Source organism: Acanthopagrus latus, chromosome 8, assembly GCF_904848185.1.
Source record: "Acanthopagrus latus isolate v.2019 chromosome 8, fAcaLat1.1, whole genome shotgun sequence".
Classification (NCBI taxonomy): Eukaryota; Metazoa; Chordata; class Actinopteri; order Spariformes; family Sparidae; genus Acanthopagrus; species Acanthopagrus latus.
The window spans coordinates 29,372,610-29,386,527 of NC_051046.1; the positions used below are offsets into that span (position 1 = coordinate 29,372,610).

The following is a 13,918-nucleotide window of genomic DNA, read 5'->3' on the forward strand; positions in this document are numbered from 1 at the left end:
GACAGTATCTGAATGCTTCACTCTTCATTCAGTACAGCAGAGTTGCCTGGGCTGCTAGAAGCCCTTGCTCCTTGCTACGGTCCAGGGCTGGCACACTGTGGAAGGTACATTTGCTGAAGGAATGTATGGCCAATCTATGTATACTGAGTTATATGTCAGTAAGAATGTAGAGGGCTGAGTAGACGAGAGGGCTTGCTGTAGCATCGAGGCCCAGTGGGCGCGTCGGGGAGAAGCGTCGAGTGGCTTTGTTGGCCTAGCTGGGAGCAGGTTCCCTGATGAATGGTGGTGTATGGCTTGGTCTGCTGACTCTCAAAGCTGGTCTAGAGGAAAGCTTGGGGCTGCGGACATGGCCTGATCTTGGAGTTGAGACAGGGGGAATTAGGTCTTGTTTAATGAGGTTTAGCTCGTGTGCGTAGGGAGAGAGATAAATGAAAAGATAGTCTTTCTGACTGAACTTGCACCGAGCTTCATGTTATGATTTCAAATACAGGTTAGGGTTATTGCAAACACGCTCCGGAGTAGTTTATGAGATGATTTACCGTCATAACCCCTAAAAACCTTTGCTAAAATCAAATCCTGCTCCATGGTGCAGGCCTCTTATAGCTTTACAGGAGATCTGTGTAGGTTTATTTGAAGCACTAGCACACCATATTAAAAACCAAGCCAATTTTCCTGAGTTGGCAGAGTTTCCAGGCAGGGAGCATCAGCAACTCAGTTTCATTGTTTTTTATGTCCCGTTACTTGAGAAGGAATGGAGGTCCTAGAAAAAAAAGAAGAAAAAAAATGTAACTAGTGAGCCTTTTCAGTATCATTGATGAGTCCATTAAAAGGTAGATGACCACAATGGGCAGCCACAGCAGGACAAGAAAACATACACTGCATGTCAGTTTTGTAATAAATTTCATCTTGCATCAAATTCGTTCCGTTATTTAAAAGGGTATGACACTTGTGCACCAGTGGTGAGGGGGGCTCATGCCCATCCAAAAGTTGCCTTAGCCCATCCTATCGTTTTGTCCTCAAATCGTGTATCTTTTTTTTCCCGCAAAGTTGTTGTGTTTGGAGATTGGGAAAATGGTGACATGCTCTAATGGGCCAGTAAAATCAAGCACAACCTCCCTGCATGCATCTCTTGTCTCTGATTGGTGGGTAGGTGCCTCCTGTTTTACAAAACAAAAAATGCAGCCTGAGAGCACCAAACGTGGTTCCTACACAGCAAAATCAGCGGACTCAAATCAACTCCATGAGACTTGATTTTAACACTATTCCTGGTGTCCTATACGCTCCACACCAGAAAGAGTTCATTTAACACTTAGTAAGACAGTTGGCATTTTAACACCATGTCTGGAGTGAAGTATTGACTATGTGGGGAGTTGGGATTTGACACTTATGGTTACCTCCTTTACACCCACCAGGTGTTTCTCAACACCAATGCAGTGTCACTTAATAATTCTCAAACAGGGGTTAGTCGATGACTCCTGCAGGTGTTAACTGCATAATAACTAGTACAATAAAAATGACAGCCTTTGACTTTAGTCATTTTATTTTAAAAATGCATTTCAAACAAAATAGGACCAGCAACTCAAATAGGCTGTAACACAACACTGTCATGCTAGCAACGTCATCAGGTGTGGTATCATACAATACAGGCAATACTGGCCTCTATAGACAACACTTTAAAGCATATACAAGTATATAAAACAGGTTGAAGCAACTACATTATACATACATACACATTACATATCCAAAATAAAATAATATGGAACAAGGCATCCGTGGTCTCTGTTCTCCTTTGAATACTGTCCATCAAATGGTTTAAAGTAGGTAAGCTGCTCCATGTGTACCTCAAGTTCAAGTAGAGTCAATATTGAAACTTTAAATGTCGACATAAAATATAAATTGTGTTCTGGTACTCCTTACAAACAAAACATAGGTACATGCTTTACCCAAACAGCTCGGTGGGAAGTCCGTTTTCTTGCTGCAACTCTGTGTCAACTTCGTTTTCCCACTGCAGCAGGTGCATACGAAGTTCCTTCACATGTGGGGTCTTCTTTGTGGTCTCAGCATCGATGTGGTGGACTGTTGTCTGAAGGAACGTGTAAAAGCCATGGAGCATGTCATTGTGGTTGAGCCAGAAGACATGATGAGCCTTGTGATCCCCTGCAAAGGCCAGTGGTCCGGCCTTTGCAGGGGATCACCTTTTGATCCAGGACAATGTAGAACCTGTGATAGAAATAACCATTACTAAAATTGAAGATCTGAAGTCGAGCCATAGTTCTCAGGATTTCATGTTCAAAGTACCCCAGCATGTGAACAGAGGGAATCAATCACCTCAAGGTTGGAGGGGGACCCACCACAGGAACTTTGCACTAGTAAAACAAAATATGTTTTCTCTACACACCTTGGATCTTGTTTTTTTGCTGTCCAAGAGCAAGGAGGAAGGGTGGTCTGGTTTGTGCTCCCAACTCATCAGACCTCACAAGGAAGGTTGGCAGATACAGATATCAAATTAAATATTTGAAAAACAGCATTTTACAGGAGGATCTGAACAGCTGTTCTATTCACACCTAAAATGTTTTTTGTCTTTTCAATGTAATTTTCAATCCATGAAATCAAACTTTTTTTTGTCAAGCTTCTCTCAAGTTTTACTCTTTCAAATAATCAACCATCTACAGAACGTTTCAGTACACAATTTTTCTACCTCTTCATTATCATTAATTATTATTATCAATAATATTGTTTAAAGTGAGCCTCTTATCATTTAACAGAAAAATACATCATACAAACAGCAACTTTTGCATTCTTATCAGTCTGATGGCAAGTTATCAGCTTTCTGTCATCACTAACATACTGTTAATAATCAAAGAAGCTCTGAGGCTTTACATTTGTTCTATGTTATAATACAGGATTTCAGCATTGAGCTACAATCCGGCTACATTCATGATTTTGTACAGTCAAACTAACCAAAAACTTCTTATTGATCATTTTAAAGTTTCAGGGCGTTCCTGTAGCCATGGTAACTGACGGTGCCAGATGGGAGGGAGAGACGCTGAATGAAGCCGTTTACACAGATACACTGCAGACAAAGTCCAGACTATAGTTGTTATTTCACACATGTAGCACACAACAGGAGACTCTCCGTGCCAGACGAGTTCTCACGTGTTGATTAAACTCAAAAACTATTTGATAACATAGCCGTGTGACGAGTCCTTGCTAGCTAAGCAGCTAAACTTTAGCACTGCTCCGAGTTTAGATCCCGCCCTGTGTGGGTCACTACACTGTCACTGGTCAGGCGCGCACACACTGTCAACGATACCATTGGCTGTGGAGTGTGACAATCTGTCAATACAAATCAGCCAACACTTGTTCTCCTCCTGATCTACATTGATTAGTGATGGGAACGGCAGTTCTTTTTACTGCACTGAATCTCTAGAATCCGTTCATTAAAATGATTTGTTCAAAAGATTTGTTCACCGAATCGTTCAGTGCTCTCCAACTCCCTGAACTGATAAGCAGCCAAACGATCCGTCATTTAGTTAATAATTCAGCCCTTAGGTTCACGTTCACTTACTCAGGGACGGTGCGCAATCATTCGCGGGAGACGCAGTGCTGCTCTGAGTGGTATATATGCAATAAAATTATGAATGAAAGTGTCCTCTGTGCACAGTAAAATCATGCTCATGTTCGCAAATCATGAACGAATCACAGGGTGAGCGTGATTCATGTCCTGGCATCCCTCGTTCGCCAATGACCTGCTGAGGACGTGAATCACGTTCGCACTGTCACTGAATCAGCGTGTATGTGAATCACGTTCGCGAACTTGAGTGACTTTTACTGTGCAGTAAAGTCACTTAAGATGATGCTACACGGATGTTAGCAACACAGCACTAATTTTAGCAGTACGTTTGGTGAATGTGAATCATCTCCTCTCCCCTGGGTGAGTGACACAGCGCCATTTTCAGCACAGTACCTGAACGAGAATCACGTCCTCAGCGTCAGCTGAGCTCAACTGAACTGGGAAAGGAACAAATCAGTCCATGAAGTGATCCCGTTCACTTCGTTCACTGAAAAGATTTGTTCGTTCGAATGACACGTTCGTGACCAACACAACACTAACATTGATCTCATAAGTCGCCTCTGTGAAGTTTGAATGACGGAAATCCGTCATAGCGACAGAGAACTTTAATCCATGTGTTGAGTAAATGATAAATCAGTCTTGTGTCGTTTTTTTAAACAGCTCTTCACCGTCTCTCATAGCCCCTCCACCTGCTGTCTCTGTGTGTGTATGTGCGGTACACACACACACGCGCGCGCGCTAACACGGGTGCATGGACAGGTTGTGCTTGGACTCTAATAAATGGTAAATGTGCTAAATCACCAACATGGCGCCCCCATGGCGTGGAGAGCTAAGGCTGATGCCAGGGAGATAACCAGCAGCAATTCAAAACCGACCTACCTGGATAACAAGTATTAAATGCACCGATGAAACACTCACCACCACTGTTACTTTTGCATTACCGCTCCCTGATGTGGTGTCGGGGAGAATTAAAGTTAACGTCAAGCCAGGGAGGTAACCAACAGCAATTAAAAAAACCACATGACCAGGAGAAAAAGCACAGAAACACCGTCAGCCCGACCTTAACTCTCCACAGTTCAAAGCAAGCAATTCAAAACTGAAGGAACACACCGACCTGTGCTTGATAGTTAATGGCTCTAACAGCCTCCTTTCCCAAACTAAACTCAGAGGTGCTGCATCAAAATGGCGGTTAATGCTAACAGCTACAAATTGAAATGTGCGTGTTACTTGACATTTTGATTTGTAACTTTAAACAGTCACCTGTCTAAACTTGGCACGAGACTGGTGAATTTTAACATTATTTTACATTGTGTTCGGTAATATGGTTTAAAGAAATAAACTTCAAACTACAATAGAAGTTTGCCTTTTGCCAGCTAGCTAGCTCACAAGCAGCCCTGCTGAACAAAGCTAAAGTGTATCATCAATTACATTAAAAATATGATTGAGTTGGTGGATATTTAAATTCCGAATTTACCCTGACACTTTACAGTTTGATGAGTCTTGAGTTTGTCTGTCTATAACTAACTGTTATATTGTGTTCGTCTGAAACACGTTGGAAAAAGAGGATTGTCACAATTACCTTTATTAATAAAGCTTAATCAAAAATTTCGAAATCCTTCCATGTAAAATAACACACAACTGTGTTAAATTGTCCAGTACGCTATGTGTTAAGCTTTTAGGCTGTGACAACACGTTTTTTGTGTTATTTTTTAACATATCCTTTCTGAGACTTTACCTCCATATTAACACTGCCATCCAGAGTTGATTTGCAGAAAATGACACTCACACATTTGACACCCAATTCTATCAACATCAACACTCTGTCTTTGTGGACAGAGTGTTACAATAAACAGATAAGACACTACATGGAGTTAAATGGACTCCAATGAGTACTTTATACTCCCAACACATTGACACCAAGAAATCAACTCTGCAGGTTTTGCTGTGTAGAAGCAGGGCAGATAACCTGCGGTGCAGCAGTAGAATCATACAAAATTGACAATGTGCAGCAGTGTGTTGTGACACTAATGACCAGGTAATGCTTCATTTTAGGACCCTGACATAATCTGTCAGATGTCTATTAAACAGATGATTTTATCAATGTCTCTTCTTATGTTTAAGTTTGCAGAATAGGCTTGTAATGATGTGTAGTATGATTAGCTAGGGCGCTAGGGTGCTAGGGGCTAGTGCTAGATATTCAATTGTAAAGCGTTAACTTGTTGCCCAGTAGCAAGATATGAAAGATATGAAATGTCACTGTGAAGCTATGTCTTAATCTTCTTTTCACACTACATATGCCTGCTTTTCATACTGGCTGTTGAAAGGGGATTCATGGTCACTATAGTCTACTGTAGGATACCATCTTAAACACCGGAACCAGTGGCATTTCTACATGGGGGACTACAGGGGCCAGTGTCCCTGTAAAAATGTCCCTGACCCCTGCTGTGGCTGACCCTGAGCTGACTGAATAATAAAATTAAAACAAAATAAACTGATCAAGTTATTACGATTTTACACGCTAGCAGCAAAAGCGGAACTAATGTGACTCAGCGGTCTACACTAATTAGGGTGACGCACCCAAACACTGCGTTGCCGGGGGCAAGATGAGAATGAGGACGGCAGCAACAAGTTTTGAAGAGGAGTTAATAATGTTATCTCGGAAAGTGATTTTTTGCATGTAACCGTGTTACTGTTGATCCTCACTCTGTTAAGAATATCTAGTTTGTAAATGTCTGGTCTCGTTATGTTTAAATATCGAAGCAAACTCACCGAATCTGAATGTCAGTATCCTAGCTAGTTCTACACAATGTTGTGACATCAGCCACATAACTTTATCAGTCTTGGCTGTTGCATTTCGATAAATAATATGTTTATTGAGCAAAGTAATCAATAGTATCTGCCCATGTTAAGTTGGGAGGGATGGTTACTTGTGAAATTAGATGTATGCCCAGTGGCGGTTCTAGACAAGTTTTACTGGGGAGGGCCAAGGTTGGGCCAGTGTTTAATCAGAGGGGCACATTAAAAAATGGAAACAAATGATATTTGAAGATCAAGTACTTCAAATTTGTTTTACATTAAAATCATACAAAAGTTTATTTTGTACATAAAGAGTGCATCGATTGAAACAATGAGGTAGGGCCATCAAAAATGAGAAATTAAATACAGTAGGACAGTGCTGCAGAAGTCGGGCATGGATCCCTGACCGCCTCATACCAGTTTGGCCTAAAGCTCCGTCCCCTGTCCTCCATCAAAGTGGTTGGGAATATGTTCAGCTTGGGCTGTCTTGTTACATCGTTCTTGGACTTCCTGATATCTCCTTCTCTCCAACCTCCATCAACTTCTCAGATCTCTCAATACCTTGATATTTTTCTCTCACTTTTCTATTTAATGGGGCAAAACAGGCTGCAATGTCACTTCCTCATTTCATGATAACTACTAGAATTCTGTGAAACCCCTATTATCTGAACGTTTTTTTTCGAATCTGTCAGATGGGTCAAGAATCTGATTTATGGGTGCCCTTTGTTTTGTAAAGGAGCATCTGGTTGCTGGTGAGAAAGATACATACACATGGTATGTAGCACATATAAAGCACATTTCAGTCATAGATAGATAGATAGATAGATAGATAGATAGATAGATAGATAGATAGATAGATAGATAGATTCATTAATCCCAGAGGGGAAATTAGGTGATCATAGCAGTGGGTACATTCAAGTACAAATACAATCAAAATACAAGGGCAAATATAGAAAACAATACAGGGGGTGCTGAAGGTGAGGTCCGCCCAGGGCGTCATGCAAGGTACGACCACCACTGGGTCATTGTGATTATTTTGCAGGGAAATGAGGAAACCTCAGTAGCTCATAGATCGATTATATTCCTTGTGCTTCCCTGCTGGTTTAAAGCAATGCTTCCTGGAAACTATTACTCACCTACATTAGCATTTAGAAAGGCTGGGATCATCTGGGGATCCACACCAACACACACACTTGGAATCCATCAGTGGTCTTAAGACTCTCACAGTCACATACAAAAGCAGAATCAGGAAAACAGCAGAGATTTTGGATTAAAATTCTATTTCTGATGGATGACATCTGTCACTGAGAACTTTTATCCTCAGTGTGATAGGAGGAGTGAAGACAGGGGCTGCTTATAGTGTAAGTTCTTCAGTCATTCATCTCCTCCTCCTTTGTGTCTCTAAACTAACCTCTCGTCTTTCTTCCATATCCTTAATATGGAAATGCAATGCTGCAACCACAGAAAAGGTGTCCTGTTACAAGTCATAAAGACATCAGCTGCAACTGCAAAAGTCAGGAGGTAGAGCGGGTCATCTAGTAATTGAAAGTGATAGTATCAGTATTTGATGACAAACGCTGTAGGAGCTGAACAGAAGCCGAGTAAGAAACTACAGGCAAACAGCCAGGGGGCAGGACAGAACGGCAGAATACATCAGGAAGAGAACCATGAAGCAAGGCCGATGGGCAGAACAGGTCTGGAGGGTGACCTGGAGGCCCGGGACAGAGGATGATAAATAGAAATTTGCCTTGCTTTCTGGGAACACATCATAATGTTCTACAAATTCTTTTAACGATTCTTTTATCCCATCCCTACCAAATTATTTACGCTTTTAACCCAAAAACTAATCAGTGATACCAGCTTACAAGCCAACTTTGTTTTGAACTATTGGAATATTCTGTCTGGACATATTATTTAATGATGATTTAATTGTAGTAGTAACTCAATTTCAATACTCTCAAAGCTCTTCTCTGAATGGACAGGGGTCTCATGTGTTTGCTTCCATCTCCTCAATAAAGACTTTGAAGTGTTTAGAAAATGGCCCTCCAGTACAACACAGACATCACCCCTGCCAGCCTGGACCCTCACCACTATGCTTTCTGAACCAAAAGATCCACAGAGGATGCCATATCCACCACCTTTCACTCAGTCTTCAGACACCTGGAGAATAAAACTGCTACATCAGAATGTTGTTTTTTGACTTCAGCGACACTGACCTTCGTAAAAGGATCAGTCCCAACCATACCGGACCCAGCAACTGCACCTGAGCCACAGGTAAGTGTCGCCGTGGTTTGATAGTATTTACAGTTGCCTATGAGTATGGTGAAGTCAGCTTGAAACTGGCTACCTAGTTAACTCCGCTTCGTTCTGCTACGCAAGTTGAAGTAACTTTAATGTTGATAATATAACGATAGAGCTTTATCGTCACGGTAAAAAGTCTGGAAACGTGTGCAGACTGGCGACAGAGATGATGCGAACAGTGTCCAAGAGTTTGGAGACTGTGTCAGAGACATACACAACTTTCGCTAGCTGTTAGCCATTAGCTACATGGTAGTAACTGTATCAACACATAGAACAAACAAACATTATTCAGACACACTAACCATTCTGAAACGTCCTGCTGCAGCCACAGAGTCTGTACTTGTTCAGGAGCCTCTCCTTCTAGGTCTGATTCTGGGTCAAACTGGTGGTTGAACGAAAGCGAGCCATAGCGATACATATATATACATCCACCATAACATTAGCGCATGGTACCGCCAGCGTAAGAGGCATCGTCTTCCTGAGAGTGATGTGTAGCAGGCAAGTATGCTTTGACAGACAGAGCTTATTAGCATTTAAAGGTGCAGGCACAGAAACAGTCCGCTCTCAGTAGAGCTCACTTTAGCAACTTTTAGACAGCTGAAATTCTGGACCACAGATGGGTTTGGGGCAATACATATCGAATACAGTGCTGTTGGACCTCTGAGCTGTGTGAAATTGATGAAAAACAGTATAATATGGGACCTTTAAGCTGATGGGAAAACTAAACACTCTATATGCATCGAGACACTCTACTATACCTCAGACAGTTCAGTCAGACAGTCACATCTCGTCTACTTTTGTGCTTTTGTGCTCCATCCCCTCCTATTCACACTATCCACCCATGACAGTACTCCCAGACATCAAGACAACTCTATTTGAAAGTATGCACACACATCCCAGTCTACATCAGTGGAGCTGATGTGCAGCCAGTGAACAGTCTGAGTTCCTGGGAATCACAGAGCTTATCATGGTCATTGCACATCACCACCCTTGTTAAAAAAAAAAAGAAAAGAAAACAGAGAAAAGGCTATCCTACCTACAGAAACATAAGAAGGCTACATTCCAGAGCCAAACTCTTGACAACCTTTTACAGAAGAGCAATAGAAAGCATCCTGATTAGAGCAAACAATCATGGTTCATGTATGGCCCAGGACAGGAAGGCTCTGCAGCAGATGAATAAAACAACGCACTAGCACCCATCTCTCTGCACAGACACCCAATTGTGAATTATGTTTTACAGAAAAACACATATTCAGCTTATAAGAAAGAGAAACTAAATGGTTTGCAGATCCCTTAACTAAATGAAAAGATTAAGCATACCAACTAATGGTTGACACTCTAAATGGCTATATAGTAATATAAATTAGAAAACACTTCCATTACAGAGATGTACAATTACAAGTGTGTGCGCTTTTTATATTTATTGTATTGTAATACATTGTGTCTGTTTGTTAAAAATATTTTAGTGTCACCTTTTTGTAACAATGTTTTCTATGGTAAAAATTGCATTATGAAGTCAAAATTTTACAGTAGAAGACACACTACAGAGTATGACCATTGAGCTTTCTTTCAGGCAATGGTCCTCACAATCAAACCAAACTAAACATCGTGTAATTTTACTTGGTTTGTATATTTGATCACAGAGCTAATCAACAGTCCTCTCCACTAAACCCAGGTAATGCCTACAGCCACTCTGTCTCCTACTACTATTAATAATATGTGCAAATTACATTTAATCACTCATCATTTAGGTCATCTTCAAATGGAGCAAGCCATCTAAACACATTATATCGTGACCTGGCAATTATGTGTTATTTGGGAAAAGAAGGTATAATGGCTGCCTCGCTTTGTGGGAACATCTGCCTCGGCTTCTTGTGATCTTTATTGTCTAATACATTCTCCGTGTACTCTCTTTAAAATTAAATGGCAACTCATTTTTACAAATTCAAACTAGCTTACATGATGTTTACAGTTGCAACAGCAGAATGTAATGGCAGCATGTAATTGAAAAAATGTGGGGACATTTAAGGCAAAAAGAGCTCTTTGTAGACATAAAAAAGCTCTAACTCCAGTAGGCATTCACAGTATGGTCTTTCCCAGTTAACTCTTAATGTTTTCTCCCATGATTTTTTTGTTTTTTTTGTCCTGGATTGATCAGCACGAGTCACGACCAGTAATTTAGCCCTGTATAACAACCAACAGCATTCATTAGGTGACCCATATGCACACGCACCGTGCGCGGGTGCACACACACGCACACACACACACACACACACACATACACACACACACACACACACACACACAGACACACACACACACTCACAGACACACACACACACACACACACTCACAAACCCAGCCATTGAAAGAGGTAACATTACCTGATTCATTGTACCTTTTGTAATTCTCTGTACATCATCATTCATTTTTTTGCCTTCATGCCTCTTTAATTTAAAAGTGATTTGTTTTCTGCTTGCATGTATCCCCACATCAACATCTGATGACATCTGAGACACATTTCTTTTAAACAATACATGTTCATTCTTTAAATGGCATTATCTGCTGTTTTAACTGAAACTTTATTTTTAGGTTTTTCAGTAGAATCTGTTCTTTGTAGGCCTACATCCTTTGACTGGTTTGAGAAAATTACTATTTATGGCTATTTAGTGACCCATTGTGAAAGAAGTGTCCGTAAAATGGATACACTTTTTTGAATGTCACAACCCCTGCAAAAATGACTTGTTTCACTGTCATAATTTGAAGCAGTTGGTCCAGTAAGATTTGGAAAGTGTAGAAGAGCCGCACAATTCATCTATTTTATCCCCTTTCACATTAGCCAGGTGCTAAAATGCAAGTTAGCGGGCGACGTACATATTTTTCCTTGTTTCCTCTCCCCTTGCATGATTTCCTTGTGTCTCTCTGCAAATCTTCTGTGGGAGGGACTATGTCACAGCGAGAAGACGCGAGTGAGGGAAACATGGATGCAATTAACTGAAATGGGCTGTGCTCATTAGGGTTGAACAGGTTACATCAATCGTGTAAAATTTCCCAAATGTAAAAGATGTGGACCATGAAGCTGCAGCACAAAATGTCACTCCCAGGAACTCTCTTGACTGCAGCCCTATGAAGAAGCTAGACTAGTAGCTAGGCTAAGGTGGCTTGTATGCCTGTAGGAACTTGAGAACCAGAGTCAGATGAATGGCTGTCGGCTGAACATTTACATGTTCTGCTAATCAAGGGGGCTTCCACATGCCCCTCGCTGTCCTATCCTCCTAGACAGCTCCTGATCCAGTCAGTAGTGCATCTGTTATGACTGACCACCTGTGTGGCAGTTTCCCCAGTGGAAGCTCTTCTGAAGTCCTCGAAACCTTCTGTGAAACAGAGCTCTCCTGCATGACTGTGTCACAAGCAGCTTCATCTTCCTACCCTTTTACAGATGGAGATGAAAGGAAGACCACCGTGCACTGGATGTGCCCTCGGCAGACTGGTTGGGTTGAGCTGGAGAGAGGGATTGAGAGAGGGAAAGAGCCCTTTAAAGATCTATAAATCATTTGGAGAGAAAAAAAAATAAGTAATTAACTCACTCACGAGTGTAGTCTTTCGTTTTCTGGAAACGTATATCATGGCAGTCTTCAGTTCCAGTGATTTCTACAGTCATCATTATTCTGTGATGGAATGAGTGGAACACATACTACTTTGTCACAAAAAACATTCAAGAAGTTTCGTTCAGTATGGAATTTATTGTAGGTCTTCTGATAACATGGCCAAATCTTCAATCAAAAATATACAGTAACTTCAACAATCAGTTTAGGTGATTATAGGATGTTGTGTGAATCAAATGTTCTGAGTGATTCTGATTGATAATAGCTGGGGACTTTTCTGGGCCCATTTTTAAGGCTTGTATGATATACCCATTAGACTCAGCCACAAACACTACAATGGGAGGGTCTAAATAGCTCAGCATTGATCTGAAAGAGCTCATTATTGATTTGAACAAGTCAGGAAAATCACTTGGAACCATTTCAAAGCTGCTGCAGGTCCCAAGATCAACTGTACAAACTATTGTTTGTAAGTCTAAAGTGCATGGCAAAGGTGAGTCACTGCCACCATCAGGAAGAAAACACAAACTATCACCTGCTGCTGAGAGAAAACTGGTCAGGATGGTCAAGAGTCAGCCAAAAGTGTTTTTTGTGACAAAGTAGTATGCATTCCTCTCATTCTATCACAGAAAAATGAGAGCTGTAAAAATTATTAGAAATCAAGACTGCTGTGATATGTAAACTTTCAACTGTGACTGTAGAACATCTGGCCACAAAGCAAGACTCAGAGATGTAAGGACCTTTTCTTATTTTTTAGGTTCCTTGAGGGAAACGTGGATGAAACTGAGGTGAAATGGGATGCCTCCAAGGACGAGACAATAAGTGAGAGAAGTTGAGGAAACTTTACATTGAGATCTGTATGTTTTTTTTATGTTTCCACCAAGTTTCCACCTTTAATCCCAGAAATGTGTCCGCCAGCTATTTATAATCATTTTAATGCTGTTATAAAGTGTTATGATTGAGATCCTGACTCGCCATGCATTGTAGACAGCAACAAAATGACAACGTTTTTTGCACTAAATGACATCACATAATCATCATTTGTAAATAGTGGACCCTCTCTGGCTCTCAGTCATGGAGAAGGATGCTGTTTTCCAGGGGTAAACTCACAGGTCAGGCTAGTTTGCAATTCAAATTTGAATTGTCCTCTGTTATTTCTGAAGAACTACTAATAAATAAATTTCTTGAGATATTCAAGCTTACAATGTCACAAGTTTGCCATCGTCATTATCTTTGTCAATAATGTGAATAAGATTATTCTTTCAAAAAAAAAAGTATTTAGTAAATTACAATATCCTCTGTAAAATAGAATGGGAAACACAGTTTATCTTTAATGACCAGGACCTCAGTGTGCATCCTGCTGATTAATGCTCCTGTTTTCATTGGAGAGAGCTCGCTGGTGTATATACACTCTGCCTATAACAGACCCTCCACAGCTACAAGGGGGACTTGGATGTTATACACTATGAAGTTCTCTCAAAAAATCCCACCGTGGAATGAAAACAGTAGACAATGTACACTATGGTATCTGCTGACAATGCCACAATGCAACTTCACAGTTAATGGATGCAAATATTATTGTGAGGACACTACCACTGTCAGTGATAACACAAAATTGCAATGACTCCAGTGCAGGGGATATATT

General features: G+C 40.9%; 1 long non-coding RNA gene across 2 annotated transcripts; it reads right to left on the minus strand.

The window, feature by feature from the left end:
- Positions 1–1,560: 1,560 nt before the first annotated feature.
- Positions 1,561–5,060, minus strand: LOC119024618. 2 transcript variants are annotated; one of them, XR_005076534.1, is made up of 4 exons: positions 4,493–5,060; positions 2,399–2,472; positions 2,196–2,220; positions 1,561–2,146 (listed from the first exon to the last, which is right to left on the minus strand). It is a non-coding gene; the product is annotated as an uncharacterized LOC119024618 (long non-coding RNA). The 2 variants fall into 2 exon arrangements; XR_005076533.1 differs by lacking the exon at positions 4,493–5,060 and having other exon boundaries at positions 2,399–3,786.
- Between the last annotated feature and the right edge of the window lie 8,858 nt (positions 5,061–13,918).